At 31.2% G+C, this 18,754-nt stretch overlaps 1 protein-coding gene across 5 annotated transcripts in view; it reads right to left on the reverse strand.

Annotated features, from left to right (window-relative positions):
- The window catches only part of LOC111426971 (Diuretic hormone 31 Receptor), a 43,202-nt gene extending 30,497 nt beyond the window's left edge, over positions 1 to 12,705 (reverse strand). For all 5 annotated transcript variants that reach the window (XM_071194349.1, XM_023061901.2, XM_023061903.2 and 2 more), the window contains exon 1: positions 12,507 to 12,705. The gene's annotated coding sequence lies outside the window, so the exon portion shown is untranslated. The remainder of the gene's footprint in view (positions 1 to 12,506) is intronic.
- Positions 12,706 to 18,754: the final 6,049 nt, after the last annotated feature.

Below are 18,754 nucleotides of genomic sequence, written 5' to 3' on the forward strand. Positions count from 1 at the left end.
CCGTCTTTTTGCCCAGACTTTCGAGCTGAAAAGAGACATCGTCGATCGAAAATGAATATCGAAATACCAGAAAATACAGCTTGTATAAATTCCGCATTCTGTAGCTACATCCTAATAGAAACGTCAATCGAAATAATACACACAATGTTTCGTTTTCATTTCAACAAACACAAATAAATAGGTTTATGAACTCAGAGTAAAGATTTACATATTTATGTTTAAATTTCAAAATTCTTGTACTAAAACTCATGAATACATGCAAGATATTTTTGGGACAGGTAACGTTGGCATAAGAATGGCCAATCAATATTAATAAAATTCAGTGGCATCGAATAACCCACACAAACCGAACGATAGAGTATTTTCCACCAGAATTCCTGCTTGGGGGAAGATACGTTCCCAACTGTTGGGAACAGTAACATCTGCCAGCACTTTTTTCGTAGGGAACGATTTCACATTTCATGTCCAAAAAGTCTAAAAAGGACCCGTGAAAATGATATGGTAAAGTATATCATTCTCCAATTTCCGAAACAAACATCCCTTGAAAATAAGTTACAGTTCCATCTTAAAAGATTGTTTTTGTATTCACTGGAACCAATTTACTAATTGCTCAAAGGTTTTATCGACTCGAATTCTAATAATCCTTTACTACACTACCATAGCACAATTACTAAATTTGTAGATTTGGTGATTGCGCTTTAGACTGATGAATGCTCGAAGATCCACTTTGCACGCCACCTTCGTTAAACTGCACTCTCTGTAGGGTGCAGTTTAGTGCCAATTTCGCTCATTCCAATTAAACAAATTGAATTTGACAACTAAAAGTATAGTTAAAATAACTAGTGCATCAAATAATTACATTTATAACTACAAATTGTTAACCAGTTTATGCTATTTTAGAGTCAATTTAGTAAAAATGTATTGATCTAAAAATAATAGTATTATTTTAAAATTTTTGATGATTTGTGATTGTATCATTAATATTTTCTAAAAATAATTGGAACAGCAATCCGAATGCATGGTTTAATTAACGCTCGTGTTCTTCCCTGTATGTACATCGTCATTCAAACAATGCCGATGGTCGACGTGAATCGAATAGTTAAATCCAGCAAACAGATTTGTTTAAATTCTCCCTACCTTCATGTATTACCACTCTGATCGGATTTGTCTCGATAACACTTGATAGTAGGATATATCACGGATATTTCATGGATAAAAATATTAATCCGATGTTGTTTAGTGCTGTGCTAGACTTCAACTTTTAAGAAAAAAAAACTATACAAAGTATTCATTGGAAAACTTGATAATAAATTGTAGAAATCTGGAAATTTATTAATAGAATCGCTAGAATCGCGAATAGGAGTATTATTAAGGATAACAACTTTTAATCCAAAAATTGATTCATCCACTTTAATCCCTTATATCCGGAATTTACCTCCTTAAAAATATTAAATGGAAAACGGTATCGAGTAACACCTCATTTAAAGCTTATTGAAACACTACAATTTAATGGTTTGTTTTTTCAAATTGATCTATGTCATTCCACTTTGGGCGCAAACAGAATTAAAAACTTTAATAAATAATCATATGGTTATTTAGCCGGTATCGCGATAATTGTCACATTTTCTTTTTCATGAATAAACATTCAAACATGTCTTCTTGACGAACGACCCTTGAACCATCTATATACATTTACAAATATTTACTATGAACTCAGTAAAAATAACGACATAAATTTTAAAACTAACGATAATAGGGTTTCCGTTACAAATTCCTTTATTTTCATAAAAAGTTTATCAACATCAAATAATCAGACTTCATCTGGAACACCCCGCTTATTTAATAAGACTACTGCTTCATTTCAGGCCTCGTAGATTGGGCTTGAACGATTGTTTAAGAAATTAATTAAAGCTGTACTGATAACCGAGTTAGGCTGTGAGAAATTACATAAGATGAACCTAGATGTTGATACGCTAATGTTGCATTTACAAACATTCAGCATTTTTTTGCTGAGCACGAATTAATGATTGCCTTCAATGGACGCGTTTCCTGAAGCAATAAATACTTATGATGACTGTCAAAACGACTACCTATTTCGTGCCGCACTCCTCCACACTCGGTGTATTCCCACTGGATTTTTCTTGTACACCCATAGTTTAACAAATTCTGAGAGTGGATGCTCTTTAAAAAGATTGTACTGTTCGTGATTATATTTGGGTCTCCAAACATTATTATCTTTAACTAGTCCTATTATCTTTCTCATAACCCTTCTTACGAACCTATTAACTAATGTACTCCTTCCTTTCCGTCATAATCCACGCCTCACTTCCATATCTTGCAATAGGGCTTGCAATTGCTGTAAACTCGCTGCTTTTCATTGCGGTGTTTTTGCGAGATTTTAGTACGTGGGAATTGCAAAGTTGGCTTTGTTTACTTCTTTAAGAAGTATTAAGATATGTATTGTAGCGTGGCATAAATTTTCCAATACCCTCGTCATAGAAGGTAACCGCCTGTACTTTAAGCCAATTCTCAACGCTGTTTGCGGCTCGTTGTCTGAGACAAACTTCTGTCCTCTTAACAGTGTATCATATGAGCAAAGAGATGAAACTCAGAGGAAAGCCAAATTTTGGTTGTATAATGAGTGGCAAAACACATCCCACGGAAAGACTGCAAGAACATCATGAACATCGTACGCCCTGCTTCAAAATTCCAAGTTCCTAAGTCACTCATGAATGTTTTTCCGTACACCTTACTCATTCCTCGATTAATTTCGACTGCTTTGCACCCCTCAGTATGCAGAAATCGAACGACAGCACGCAGTTTACATTTTGCGGGAGATTCTATTATCCGAGGCATGTTTACGTGCTCATTGCTCGCTCAGAACTGACAATTGCGACCTGACGCAATCAACGGGAATACTACAGACACACTGCAACACATCTGCGCACAGCGTTGTTAGATTTTCACGAAAGTTTTCACAATGCAGCCGATCGGACTTTGAAAAAAATTACCCCTCTATATACACCTCCTGGGTCATTGTCTCTAAACACCTCTTCCAGTTTTGCAATGAGATCGTTCTCATATTTGCATTTGTTGCTTCTTGATCCGCCTTTTTCTGACCTCCTTATTCTTTTACTCTTGTACAGCTGCTCTCTTCTTCATCTCTTCTTTGCCATGCTTCCTGAATTGTTGTTTTAATTGCCTCCAGTGATCCTCTACTGGTTGATGTACTTCAAACCTTTGTTTAAGTTCCGCTAATTTTAGTTTCTCAATGTATTTTATCTATAAGGACATGGTCTATTTTCCTCTTATTGTTTCCCGGGACTGTTCTTCTTTGCCTATTCCTCTATTAACTGATAGAATGTCTCGTTCGTCTCTTCCTCTTATTCCGCTTGGAAATCTATGAGATTGGTTATGATTTTATTGTTTACCAAAAAGGCTACTCCTTATTGTGTCCTTCCTTCCCATTGAAAATATAATGTGTGTCTTCGCGACCCTGATTCAATTTCCTAACCCTCTTAAAAATAAAATAAAACTGAAAATTTTTTTCCAACCACCAAAATACTGTTTCTAAATACCTTTAAAGATAAGATTTTCAAAGAGATAGCTCTAAGGGTGTTCCAACGATTTTTTTCAAAAATTTCCAGGAATTGAGACAGAAAGTTTTCAAATAAAGTAGATCACTCTAAAATGTAGTTTTGATCGATAAAGTAAGAAAATAACGTAATATTAGTTACAATATTTCTATCTAAAGCGATTATGACCGTAAAATAAGGTGAGGGCAATATTTTAATGGCTCACTTCACATCGCTATACCTCACCTAAGAACGTAAACAGTCGCCTCAGCAATAACCCGATGAAACTTTGTATTACATTCAGCGTTTTCAGCGGCACTTCGTTACACTTCACCACAAAGTATCTCACTCCAGAAGACAAATTGAATTCAAATAAGGGACTTAGAAACGCAATTTTTATTTAAATGAAGTCTGATCGATTCTTCTACTCAATATTTTTTGTCGTCATAAATTTTATAAGGAAATTCACCTTTAAACCCGGGGTCAAATAAGATCACTAACCTCGAACGGAAATTATAAAAATTGAAAAAGTACTCCTTTTACTAAGAAGTTTCTTTTACCATTTGTATTTTTTACAAATTACAACTTAAAGTAAAACAACTTCGTCAATACTTCAGATCCATCTTACGATATCGAAATACCTTCCGAGATATAACTTCGTAAATTATAGATGACACAAATCCCAGCAGTAACGGATGAGAAGTATTTGAGAATGACGTAAACTTTGATGAAATGATCACCTCTACTATATAATAGCTTAATTATTAACTCCTCTTTGTTTTGTTATTGTTTAGTAACGTGTTAAAACTGAAATAGGATCTGAAATAGTAGATTTAGTTTTCCAAACACTAATTAAGAGGTCGAATTTCCGGTGCTGAATTACGTTATTCTATTTCGGTGTAAACTCATTGATTTGATGGTCTAGGTACAGCATTGACCTCAACTAGTGTAAACTTAAGTCGATAACGAAATTCCACCTGCACGATTAAAATTTATTTTTAAACCTTTATTATCCTTCATTTAAATCTTGAATCTGCCGTGTTTGCAATCTCGATACATTATAGCGGTATTTTTTTGATGATAGCACTCACATCGGTTGGAGTTGTTAAACTTTGTAAATAAACTAGGTCTGAACGAGATTGCATGTTCCACATATTTCGTTTTAGCCACCATGCCCCAGGATATTGAGCGTTCAAAACAAGAAAATGGAAAAACCAACAAGCGAATTAATCTGACCTCTTTGCATCGCTATAACTTTCGAGTATGCTATTAAAAGAAAAACTGAAAAGGTTTTGTAACTTGGATATTACAGGATATACACTGCGTAACGGCTTTTCCTTTGTTAGAGTTAAACTTGTTTACTGGCTTAGACGTGGGTAAATATATCAGTATGTCTTATTGCCACAGTTGGCCAAATGTATCATTTAACGAGCTTGGAGTGTGGAGAGTGTATAATACCTTCCTTTATAAATTATTCAACGAAAACGGCATTGGCAAGCTGATGCGAAAATGAAACTGGTAAACCTCATGAGTGAGTTTATGAAAAATAAATGTGAAAAAGTTAATCTTCCCTTACATATATATAGCTTTAATTTTACACCTTAATTTATTTATACGGGGATGTTCCGTGTCTCACACAACTTTAATATGCTCACTAGTTTTTATTAAAGTTATTAATTTCAAGCATTTTTAACGTTCCTCTTAAATTCGTATCTATAAAGAAGTATAACACTTATTTTGATTTTAGAATAATATTGAATTTCACAACAGATTCTATCAAATAACTAGATTAGCAGTCTTTTACAAAAATTACATTTTTGCTCTCGGGATAAACAACGCTCTACAAAATAAAGATTACAAATTTATGGGTAGCGACATATTTTACAGTAGCTGGAGAGAACCTTATTAGTGCCGGTATATTAAAGACCTTCTTTAACATAACAGATTAAAGACTTTCAGAGGATGCAACTTACTCTGGAGATTCTTTAAGAACCATGGTACGCAAAAGTGCAGCAATTATACATAAATTATTATTAAAGACTTTAATATTAAAATTAGTAATGTTTATGGCAGATTGTACTACTGCTAGTAGTTCTGATATAGAAAGAATTCGAAAAGTACACTTTTCAAAAACATCTCATTTTATTCTATTTCTTTATTTCATTACGAGTGTTGGACAGCAGATGCTCATCGCATTCATTATATTATAATACTCTGCGGAATGCAATAGTCTTAATGGTTCCCATTTTAACACATTTTTCGTTTTTTATATAAAACTCGCCAAAAAGCCCGTCCCCTTTGGCAGCTTCCTCCTTCGAAATTAAGTGCTTTCAAGGAAAACGAATAGCCGACTGAAAATCCCTGATCTATTAGCTAGGTCTATCGGGAACGCTCTTAGTTTCAACGAAAATTACAAACATCCTTATAAATAAAATTTTGAGACAATTTAGTTGTTGTGGAAGCTAGCTTCAATAAGATAAAGTTTTCTAAAAGGCTACGATTCGTTGGGCGAAAATCCAAATGAGGAGTGATAGAAAAATGTTTTTCGGTCTAACTTAAAACTCATAACTTAAATGAAAAGTTAACCAATTCAAATTTTCAATTCCCAATACATAGTTTTGCGTACAAATGTAAACTCTAATTAACACAAACGATCCGTGAATTTATGTAATCAATGTCTATCAACTTCCGCAAAACGCAACTGTGTGTGAGAGTTAGGTTTGGATGGGTTATTTTGCAATAACATATTTCAGCGATTCATCGATTTTAACTATCCAAACTAGCTTGACATCCCATACACTTCTCGACATTACAATGATTAGAATTTTCTCTTATCCGTTATGAATAGTTGTAACGAAATACTGTAACGAAGAGATACGATAAGGATACTACGTTTTGCAAAAAAAATTGGACAGAAGAAAATTCGCATGCTACGCAAGTTTGACATTCCCACTAGAAATTTAACATCAACGTGTGACATGATGATGTTATCTATTTGGAAAACTTGGAAAATCTTTGGATTATCTAGCTAATTTTACAATATTATAAAGTAAATAACCAAATATTCGTTACATGTGTTTAATATTAATTAGTTACGATAAAGACAAATAGATACATCAATACCTAAAGTGAACAAGTAGCCACTTTCTTGATATGTAAAAGTGGTACTAAAAACACTAGTATTCTGCCTTAATATCCTTAGCCTTAATATTTGAGTATGGAATAACCCAAAACCAGAAACATGGGAAAATAGGTGAAACATTTTTTTCTTTGTAAGATTTCTTAAGTTGACAAAATTGTCAACACTTTCTCACTTTTGTGATAAACTGACGTAAAATTATAGATGACCACACTGTCCACAACAATTAGAGCATCACAAACAGTTAAAACTGATTGTTTATTGAATTAATTTTTCTAACAAAATAAATTACTATTAAGCCCTTCTTGCAATGTCCCTTCATTTATCAAATTCTTAGGACATCATTTATTTTAGTTTTGTCATGTAAATAGATGCGGTAAGTCTGAATGACATTGTTTGGAGAAACATTTCATTAGTCTAGCATTACAGTGATGTCACTAGTTGGAACATATTCTCCAGACGTAAATTTGACACAGAAGATTTCAATTCCAACATAATAAAATGCTGGTTTTACAGAGAAGTATCCACGCACTCAAGAAGGTCCCGATAACGAAGAGAACGTAGTGAAACAAGCAGAAATAAATAAGCAAAAAGCTTCCCTATATATTCACGACGCGAACAGATAAACAAGGGCGCTTTGTTCGAATGCAATTGTAGTCCACGTTGTGAGTTGATTTTTGTTGCTTTCTTTCCAATTTTTTTTTTTTTCAATTTTTTTTAACAGCAGATTTTGTTCCAAACAACAAAAATTTTCCAATATCACATTCGCTCTGAATGGAATGGTGACTGTTATTCTGATGTGGATAATTTCATTTCGCTGATGGTATCTCGTTAAGGGTTGCTCGTCGTGTTACATTAAGGGAAACGGTAACGAAAAAGCAGGGGAAATTGCTTGGAAAATTATCGGATTATGTTGATATAAAACTCACTGAAAAGTAAATAGGAAATTCTATATTCTATATAAGAGAAGTATTTAAGGTTTCATTTCACATCTAGTTATCCAAAAATAAATTTTTAATTTGTATCAATGAGTCATAGTGTAATAAAAACATGTCTTACCTACTTGAAATTCTATTTTAACACTTTAACGCTTTCAGGTAATAAACAACCAACTTTTTGGTATATTTATCTAACGTTCAGCGAAGTAAACAGTAGAAATTTCATTTTGATCCGTTATTTTAGATTCGAATTTCTTAATGTGATAAGAAAAACTGTTTTTTCAACTTTATGTAAAGTGAACGAGTACTTTTTGGTTCTATTAAGAATTCAAATGTACATATTTCCCAAAGGTGTTGTAAAACGTCTTGATTAACATTCCGGAAGCAACATAAATTAGATGTATTTTAATTGTCTTCATTCCCGTAACTGCACAGCAACTTTCAAGGATGGGACTCGTTAACTTTAATAATGTTCCGTCATTTTAGAAGTATTTAGTTAATATACTATTCTATAAGAAAGGATTTAGATAATTTGCTTGAATAGCATCATAAACGTCTTAATAAAATCTTTCATTATTGTGGTCATTTGGCGTTCATTGATTGACATAAAGATAAACTATTTGTATTATGTGCTCAATAAATCGTACCTAACGGTTATAAAGTAGTCAATTCTTTTAGATTATTACATCTATGATCTTTGATTTGATGGACGTATTCCTATAAAAATAAAAAATCTAAGAAATAAAAATAAATTACTTTTTTTAGTCTCTTTAAATCGCCACATTCAACCGGAACGGTGTAACAGTCATTAGGGTGGCGACATTCAATTCAATTTCTTCAATTTATCTCGCAAATTGCGGAACTTCAAAGACACATAAGCGCCTTCCGTTTTCAAGTCGAAAACGGCATTGATCGCACTTGAACAGCTCTCAATAATAACTTTTCAGCTCGAATAAATAGCGGTTTAGACCAAGAAAGTCCACTTCCTAGTATATACCCCCGATATTATCTTGTCCTCAAACGTTTTCTGTGTACTTTATTGTAAATATTACAAACGCACTTTTAAAAGTATTTCAACGAAAATCATTGTACGAGGTTTCAAATATTAAGTAAATACACCAAGCAGTTGTTATTGTTTACCTTGGCGGGAAAATTTTGATGTTCCAAGAGCTAACAAAATAAATTACGGTTGTTTAAAGGTTCTACCTACGAAAATATGATATTTTTACCTAAATCATTTGTTTTAATTTAGTCTCCGGTAATTTTGATTTCGTATACGTTACAGGAAGTAATTAAGTTGTATAGCCGGGATTATATTTTTAATCTATTACTACCCTGAATAATGTTAAACCGTTGACAGATTTAGAGCAGAAAGAAAAACATAAAAAAGATAATATCCTTTCATTGTATGTATAAGTGTATTTATGGCGTAAACAACATAAAAATCGATAAAATAATAACAAAAAGATCTGCACTGTGTAGTATATTATTTATTGTATCCATTCGCACCATTTTAAATCACGTTTTAGAAGTTATTTCAGATTTTACGACGTTTACCCAAACTATACTTAGTTGATATGTTGATGTTCATAAATAGTGTGTTGATGAAACGCTATTTAAATAAAATTTCAATGTCAAATGTTACAAAACACAGCGAATCATCTAAAAATAACACATATTTAAAAAAGCGTATTATAAATGCTTAAATAAATGTAAATTGATTTCTTTAAAAATATTTGAAATTTGCAAAGAAAATTCAAGAATTCATTATTAAAATGCTTTCAGAAATTGCGGGATAAACTATGTAAAATCAATTATCTGGCTGCATAACAAGCGGTCACTCTAGCTTAAAGTTTGATAAATTAGGTTTCTCGATAATTAGTTGTCAAATTTAATTTCTATTGGTAGTCTCAGCCTTGACACTTTCTGTCATATAAATTTAATAGATCAGAAGAAACTTTTATTAATGATCATAGTTCATAAATGTCACTTATGTAAAGTTTATTTTATTATTAATAAACTAAAAACATATTTTTTAATATGTATATATTAACGAAGAAGAAAATTACTTTAAACGTAAAAACAACTATTAATCGTTGAGCTAGATATAAATGTATTCAGAAAGCGCACCGTGTGTCTTGATGAGCTTGCACTCCACTGACAACACGTAAATTATCTGAAAACAAATCAAGATTAAGTTGTGACGCTCTTTATATGAAAATCAAGAATTGCATATACTCAATATGTAAGGCCAGATAAAATACCACCAATAATCCAGAGCGGTATATAAGCAATAACTAAGTAATGGTTAGATAGATATGGAGAATTAATTATACAGGACAAGTTATAAAATACTTACTTTAGTTTGTCAAAACAAATAGAGATAATATTGATTGGTTACATTCTAAGAATTATATCGTTTGCGAATGTTTAAGTAATGGTGGGATTTCCGGACGATACTCAAATACATTTACCATGATTAATTGGGCTTCGTAGTGGAAACTTATTTCAACCGCGATGGATCTGTAACTGCGTCGCAAAAAAGGTTGAGTAATCTCCTTACGAAAAGTTGTTCAATGGTCTCCTCACTCGTCTCATTTGAATTAATATTACATTCAGTTTCATGAATTAAAAGGTTTCCTTTCCTAAAACATATACCGTTTTCCCATTTTCCGTGTAGTCAAATTATTCTTAAATACTTTTTGTATGAATCTTTTTCAATATATAAATCCTTATCATTCATTGAGAAACTTATAATTTGTATAACAAATGCTGATGATTTCAAAATGATTTATTGAAATTATATTTTCATTTGCTAGACATATCTACATTATATTTTCTTATACTTTATAAACTAAATGTTGGAGGGCAATTACATTTAGAATTTACTACAAATCTTGTGGTGAAATTAGTTCATCAACATGACATACAAAGAACGACTGCCACACACGGAACAACAAAAGAGCTAGAACCTTTGAGTCTAACCGAATGCCATTTCGCAGAATTTAATCCACCAACAGAAAATAAAATTCGCCCATAAGATGATGCGTTGTGTGCTAAGGAAAGGATAACCAGGGAAAAAGGAAGCGGAAGAAATAAAGTATTATTATAGAGTATGTGATAAAGGACTATGCGCTGTTCCGTGTTTTATGAAAATAACACAAAGTAAAATACATTTCATGTCTTAAAAATGTAATTCAAATTAACAATCATGTATGTCAAGTAACAGAAGAGTAGTTATAAATAACTTGATTGACTTAAAAATTTCTTATCTTCAATTAAATTAATTTAATAAAACAACAGAGTTTCACTGAAGAGAAGTTAATTAAGACCCCTTCTTAAAAATACATTTCAAAATTTGTTTTCATTTTTATTAACCCTCTGGTCATTATTTAATAATTAATTATAAATTGAATTCTTGAAAGCTTTTGACATTTTCTTTTCGTTTTCTAAATTAACTCATGTAAACTGTACATGCCAGTTCATTCGATTGGTATAATTGGTATAAAGGTCAAACTAAGCTAAACAGACGTTATTATTGAAGCCCATATTTCAAATATTTATTCAAGCTTTAATGTTATCTTCTCCGCCCTTAGATAGTTATTAAATCTATTGTTGGTTGTTAAAATACCGGCCTTGTAAAAAAATACAATAAACACTTCCATAAGACTTTTACAGCAGTTTAACAACCGAGTTTTTGACGAAGCCGTAAAACGTTGTTTGTTTGCTCTTCAAAAATAACACAATGTCTAATTTACATTAGCGAAATATGGGTGTAAGAAATGTTGTGTAAACGTATACACGTGTGCATTTTTAGATTTACGTTTGCGTTTGAAAGAACTTACAGATTGTATCTTAAAATTTACGTTGTAATATTCTTCGGTTAAAATTTAGTTTCAAACATCTCATTTAATTTGTAATACTAAGATTTCCAAATTTTTTATATTTGAATATTAAAAGTGCTACAACATTCCTCATTTAATACTAAAACGCAAAAATAGATCTGTGTACAAGAATTTTTTTTCATTGGGCCGTAAAACTACAGAAATAACTTTTTTTCAGGATCTGAAGATATTAATCTCTTGCAATCTTTTCGTTATGGAACTTCGTTGCGAAACAAGTACATATTTGGCGGATGTGGTATACGTTTCAACGCGGCTAAAAGAATTCGGTTTATATTGTCGAATTGAAAATACATCAAAAGAGAATTTATGATTGTTTTTCGTAACATCCCTCCGCCAAATTGTACAGTCTAAATTATGTACGACTGAAGCGTACCAGATCTGTTTGTATGATATCGACGAATACACAAAATTTATTTGAGTGAAATAAGGAAAATAATGAGACATCCTTTGATCTTTACACCAAATATATTCGGAATTAATCTAAAAATTAAAAACGTAGAAGAATGAAAGTTATTAAAACAAACTGGGTTATACAAGAAAAATAAATAATGGCGTTAGATTAAAAAAGAAATTAAAAATAAAACTGGGAAAATATATTGCTGTACTATATTATAAAGTTTATTATAGCTATAAATTGAAATAAAACTTAAATGAAAGTTCAATTTATTGTTACTGGTTTTTTAAGGAGAATAATAAATATTAAACTTGACTTTATATATCAAATTTGTTAAATTTGCCTTGTGAATTAATTTGATGATGAAATCATTCTGCCAGGAAATCATAAAACCACAAATGAAAAAAATATCTAAAATTATTTTACAGCATTAACCCAGTTTTTTTTACGAATACTTAAGTTATCAAAAAATTATCAAATGTTAAATCGTAATTTCCAAAATCTAACAAATAGTACAATAAAATTCTGAAACTACTTCAATAATTTATAACTTACCAGTTAAGATTAAAAAAGTTTTCTAAAGACTTTAAATTGAAATCACTTGGAAGCACAAAAAGATGTTTACAGCAACTGAAGACTATTGTGAAGTGTTTTTTTTATTTTTAACGAAACTTGCTTTCCATTAAAATGGAAATGATTGGGTATATCGACGCGAAGTAGACAGCTAGGATTACCAACTCCTGCTGCCGTGAAGACCGCGCGTAGACTGACAATACTGGAACAAACTTTGTTCAAATGGTTCCGACTTGCGCGTCCATGTAGGTACAGTGGAGTATAAGAGAAGAGAGAACGGAAACTGAGGGAAATACCAATTTTAAATTTCTCAAATTTCACTAAAAAAATCATCATAAATTCCAAAATTTATACAAATAATTTTTGAACAAAACAACTTTATCTGATTTAAAACCGATTCATTTCCATTTTATTTAAACGTCATCCTTTTCCAATTACATATTTATAAAATCATAAAATTAAAGATTAAACCATATTTATCGTTTGGATCATACATAAATTTAATTAAAAATGGTAATTTTAAAATGATTCTTTATGTATATTTGTATGACAGTTTTAATTTAGAAAGTTTAACGTTTATTCCACTTTAATCGCGCTTATTGTGAGTTATTGCTAAATACTGTCCACCGTTTTCATATTTCACCTGACATTAAAATTGCCGGAACAAATTATTTCCGCACGGCCCGGGGTTTTTCAACCGCGAGAAATTTTCAATTAGAATCTTTAAACTAACGTTGGCGTGCATGATAAAGCTGTAATTAAAAATTATTCGCGCACCAACGCGATTAATATTGGTTGGATGCTAAAACTACGTAATTTTCGAGTTAATTATAAGTATAAAATTTTAGTTTCCACAAGACGATACCAATTTATGTAGAGCGTTAGTAATGGCTATAACCAGAGTGTTTCATCTATTCTTATTTCTTCCATTTCTCATTTCATTTTTACGTCATTTTTATCACCTAGGGAATTAATAATTCTATGTAAATTTATTCCAATGTTATCTAAAACCAAATTTTACAAGTTATATAGGTAAGATACTAAAAATTGAATATGCAAGGAATTCTTGGATCAATCAATTGCTGTTTAACTTGTATGGGTGCAAAAGCCTTACAATGTAGCAATCCTTCCTTTTATATCATGCTACATATAAAAATTGGTAATATTGAATATATGTACATAAATATATCAAATTTTAACTAAAATATTTTCTAATATAATGATTATTAACCAGGTATACAACAAAACTTGTTGCATAATATAGTTACTCATACGTTAATTAATGATATTTTATTAAAAATTTAAAAAAATATTCCTGAAGTTCTCTTTCCTCTGCTTGTTTAGCCCAGATAAAGATATAATTAATAAAAATTGCTGTATCTATTTTTTATTGTAGGTGTAAACAACCTAGAACATGAATAGTAATAAATCCATTGAAGACGGAATAAAGGAAGTGAATACCACAACTGTGAATTAAAAATAAAGAACACGAGTTTTTGATGAACTCTTGGAAAATGATTAGTTATCCACCGGTAGCTACCCAGTTAGATGGATGCCTTTGATGAATTCTTATATAAACTATATTAGATTCCTTACACATGAAGAGAAAACTTTAAACTGTCATAAAGAAACATAATTTTAAAGGCAATTTTATTGGCAACATTCCATTAATAACCAATCTCTGCATCACGATCAATGATATCTATTATACCCCGATACGCAAAATACCAAATTTTACTACGCAGTTTTCCAGCACGGAGAATCGTGTAAAATTGACCACTTACACAAGTACACAACATGTTCCACTGAGTTCTTGTAAGCAATTTCGGGAGTTCCAAGAGAATCACAGTACAACCTTGAAGTAACCGGTTGGTTCCATTGCCAAAGGTAGTGCTGACAAAGAAAATGATGTAATAGGTAAAATCATTCTTGAATAGAGGCGATTAGCCATCGATTTCAAAATAATTTCGGTATCGCCTTAAAGGTTACGTTAATAATGAATGTGCTATTAACAAGTCACGAAAGGATGACGGTACTTAACTTTACAATCCCAATGACTTTACAATCTCTGCATCGTGACCAATGAGATTTACTATTACTACGTAACACACCAAATTGCACTCCATAGTTCTCCAGCGCCAAGAATCGAGTAAAACTGGCACATAACATGCTCACCTTCAAACTAACAATATATTTTGACGCGTCTCATATCGGGAAAATTGTTCCAGAGCACCAGTGCACTTTCAATTCTTTTTTAACCATCAAAAATGACTTTTTGAAATTTCCAGACATACATCGGGAACCTTATTGCCAGCCAAGCCGCTGTAGGCAAGTAGATAAATCAAAGGATTTCTGTAAATAGAACTGAGTTTCCTTCAATATCCTCTTACAAACATCAACAAAATTCGAAACTATTATAACGGTAGTCGATGCTTGGAGCACGACTTGCTATCATAATCGTACAAACACGGTCTTTACACTCTTTTTCTAAAAGTACCTTAGGATCCATATCAAAGGATAAACATCAGCCTACTACCAAGGAAATTTTGCCATTAATCTAGGTCTGCGTCTTAGAAACATGGCTTTTCAAGTAGTGTCGTTGTCAAGTCTTCAAATAAAGTCCTCAGCTTACTTTACAATGAATATATCAGAAGTTAAACTTTGAAGACTGCTTAAATCTATATATAGCCATGACAGACTAGTTTTGTTAAGCGTAAATGGAGAGCCAAATAGATGATATAGATAAAGAGATATGTCGCTATAGTTAGGGTCCAGCTTATTTCTATCACATTTTACTTGCATAAGCTTATTTGTTTGTAAGAAATAAAATCAAAACGAAAAACGTCCGGATTATGCTGCTTAAATTAAAATACAAATATTAACATATAACAGTATTAAAACTTTAGTTTACGAAATTCTTTACAAAATCTAATTGATCGATAGGCGAACAAGTAATCTTTGAGGTATCTAATCCCATGCCAGTTTCATTTTACATTAATGCGTTCCTCAATCTATTGATATAGTTAGAAAGTCACGCGCGATGCTTAGTTCCTATCAAATTCATTTATCGTTGTAGAAAATTACGATGGATTTAATTTTATTTATTTATTTTGACCAGTACATTTTTCCCGATTTTTACGAAGTTATTGGTTCAAAGTTTTTCTATTAAAACAACACGATGTAGCAGTGACTCAGAGTCAATACATAACAGTCGTCAACTTGTCAGCAATAATACTTAGGTACCACTGCGGAGTTCACGATACCAGTCTTAGTTTTCCGAATCACCACGTTTATTTCTACAATCACGTCGAAAATTACCGACTTGTTCCCTTTCATAGCGCCGGCGCGGTTAATCGTTCGATTTTCGAGCTTTACTACTGAACGTTTTCAATCTTCCAAAGCATTATTGTCATCACTGAACAGGTCGATTTTTGAAATCTCGGAAAGCTTCGCTTCTCTTCACCACGTTGATAATTCCGATATATTATCCTCTAATCTCTGCCAACGTTTTTTTCGATGAATAAACGGATTCTAGCAAACTTGAAATCCATCAAGGTGAATGAATTTTTTCCACAACAATTGGATCTATTTTCAAAAAAAAAAAGTAGTAAAATAGTATAAAGATTAGCTTTATGAAATCGATTCTGAAGGGCCCTGTTCATTAGCCTCCAAGTATCCCAAAGCCAGAATGAACTTTCAGGACTGCAAACATCCTATTAGTTGGATGAGGTTATGCGTTGATGGTTCTGATTGCGAAAATGATGATTAAATTATTCTCACAGCATTTCTCTAAGGTCTGTCTAACTAAGAAAATGTGGTCTATTGTAGACCTATTATTTCTGAAGCCACACTGATATTCTCCTAGTGTTGTCTCTCAGTATGTTTTTACTCTTTCTAATAATAATGGAGTTTGATCAACGCAGCTAGGACCTATCATGCTTGAAAAGGTTAGATGTTTTATTATATTAGTAATTATGCTAAACATTTTTATGTATAAAATATCTACATCGAATTTGTGAATAAATATTACTACAAAATTATGCATCTAATGGATTTACATAAATGGTTTTAACGGTTAACGTCATACATGTCGATACAATTTTAAAATTATCGGAATTCTGCATAATATTATTGCTGCTGCCGTCGGTATTGTTGGCATTAATTTATTATTGCGGCAATTAAATATAATGTCTCCCTTTTCAGAATCAAAATCCAATTTGCACGATGAATTTGTAACTACATATAATAAACGTTTCATAAAACCACAAAACATTTCAATCTTTACATACTTTAAAATCAGAATTAAATTAACTATAAAACATAGATAATTTTTTAATTAAAAGTTATTCTTTTTCATTACGAGCTCTATTTGTGAACTTTATTTAAGCAATTCCATTAGATAGAACCACACTATGCACTCATACCTATGTATGGAAAAATCAATAGGTGACATACTAGCAACGTTTTTACGTAGATCTTTTCAGGTGCATTGTGGCACGTTCAGCTTTTAATCCAATTTTAAATCTGCTAACGCCTCGCCACCATACATGGACTGAAACTGTCAGGGTTATCTCAGTAAATTTTCCTCTTCATAAGTAAACATTTTTTGTTAGTGTTGTGGTTAAAATTAAATTATTTTATATTTTCTCAGTTTTTTTCAATGATTTTAGTAACTAAAAATATGGAAATTAAAAAAAATTATGAAAATAAAATGTAACGAATTAAGTAAATTTGTAAAATGCATGTATGTAATTAAAGGATTATTAAAATAAATATTATGTTTAATCTTAGTGTGTCATGTTAGTTTAGCGTCATGATATGCGTTTCTAATTCTACCTTGTTAATTTTAAAAATAATATTTACGTATGGAATTTCATTCGGTTCGCTTTTGATATTTCTATATTTACCTACCAATTTATTTTCCTTGCAAAAAGCTGTGATTTCGCAGAAAAGAGATAATTCCGAGTTTGATATACATTTTCCTGGTGATCATTAACGATATAAAGTTAACATCAAATAAAATGTTGAAAAAGTGGAATAAACTTTTAAAACGTAGAGTACTTTATAAAAAATATTAAAAATTTCCATAAATCCTATTGTCAAGTTCGTAATTGGTTTGTAGCCATATTTTAAGATATAAGTCTCGAATAGTGACGGAAAGTTGAAGAGCTTCGAAAACTTAAAAGAAATTACTTTTGTTTACGTCGACTGCAACTAATGCGAACGTTAACTTACTACTTTCAAAACTTAAAGTTCTTGCACTGTTTGCCTTCAGTTTTTAAAGTTATTTTCCCTCTAACAACATTAAGGTATGTTATATATTGGAGAAAACTTTGCTCTTGACCTATTTCTACCACCCATCACCTTGATTTACGAAAACCTTATTTATGTACACCACTAATTTAATAATGATAATAATTTCATCACCCGATGATTATAAAATATATAAACATATTTATATAAACTTTTCTTCTTAAAACATATAATTCAAGATCCCCACCATACTTTCAGGTTCCCCGAGAGAATAAACTCGAAGTATTACTCTCCTGAACTCTATTGTGTACTTGAAATAGATGAAATTGAAAAAATAAAATATCACAATTGATTTTTGGATGTTTAAATCAAAAGTAGTGGAATTAAACCACGTCTTTTTAATTTGTTTTCTACGATGGTTTACACGAAATCGGAATCACAGTATTTTTAGATTTATTTATTTTTAAATAGTTCATGTGAGAAATCTATTTTAGTCTTGAAAGTAACATAAATTAAAAGCACTATATATGATATATAATTCATCAAAACTTTTATATTAATGCATACCTACTGGAACACTTTATATCAAAAAGTTTAAAAGTTCATCTAAACCATTACAGCATAAACCTACTATAGGCAGTCATAAAATGAACAATTTAAAAATAGAAAGCAGTTAAAAGAATGTGGGTTGCAAACGATCGATGCTTTTAACTAGGTTTTCAGGAAGTAAGTAGCTACATTGTGATCTTGTATTATCCACTTGATATTAAACGAGGTGGTGTGTCTATACATTAATTATATAACGATGATGGTTCATTACCGCCGCATCTTTATCAAACTGTGTCAAATAGCTTTAACTCATAAATTATTAAATGATAACATCAATCTAAACGATATTTAAAATTAGAGTTGTACTTTAAAATATACATTTTATTTTTTATTTCAGTTATAAAAAATCAAATTTGAATTTTTGTAGA

The sequence above is a fragment of the Onthophagus taurus genome, chromosome 2 (assembly GCF_036711975.1).
Source record: "Onthophagus taurus isolate NC chromosome 2, IU_Otau_3.0, whole genome shotgun sequence".
Taxonomy (NCBI): Eukaryota; Metazoa; Arthropoda; class Insecta; order Coleoptera; family Scarabaeidae; genus Onthophagus; species Onthophagus taurus.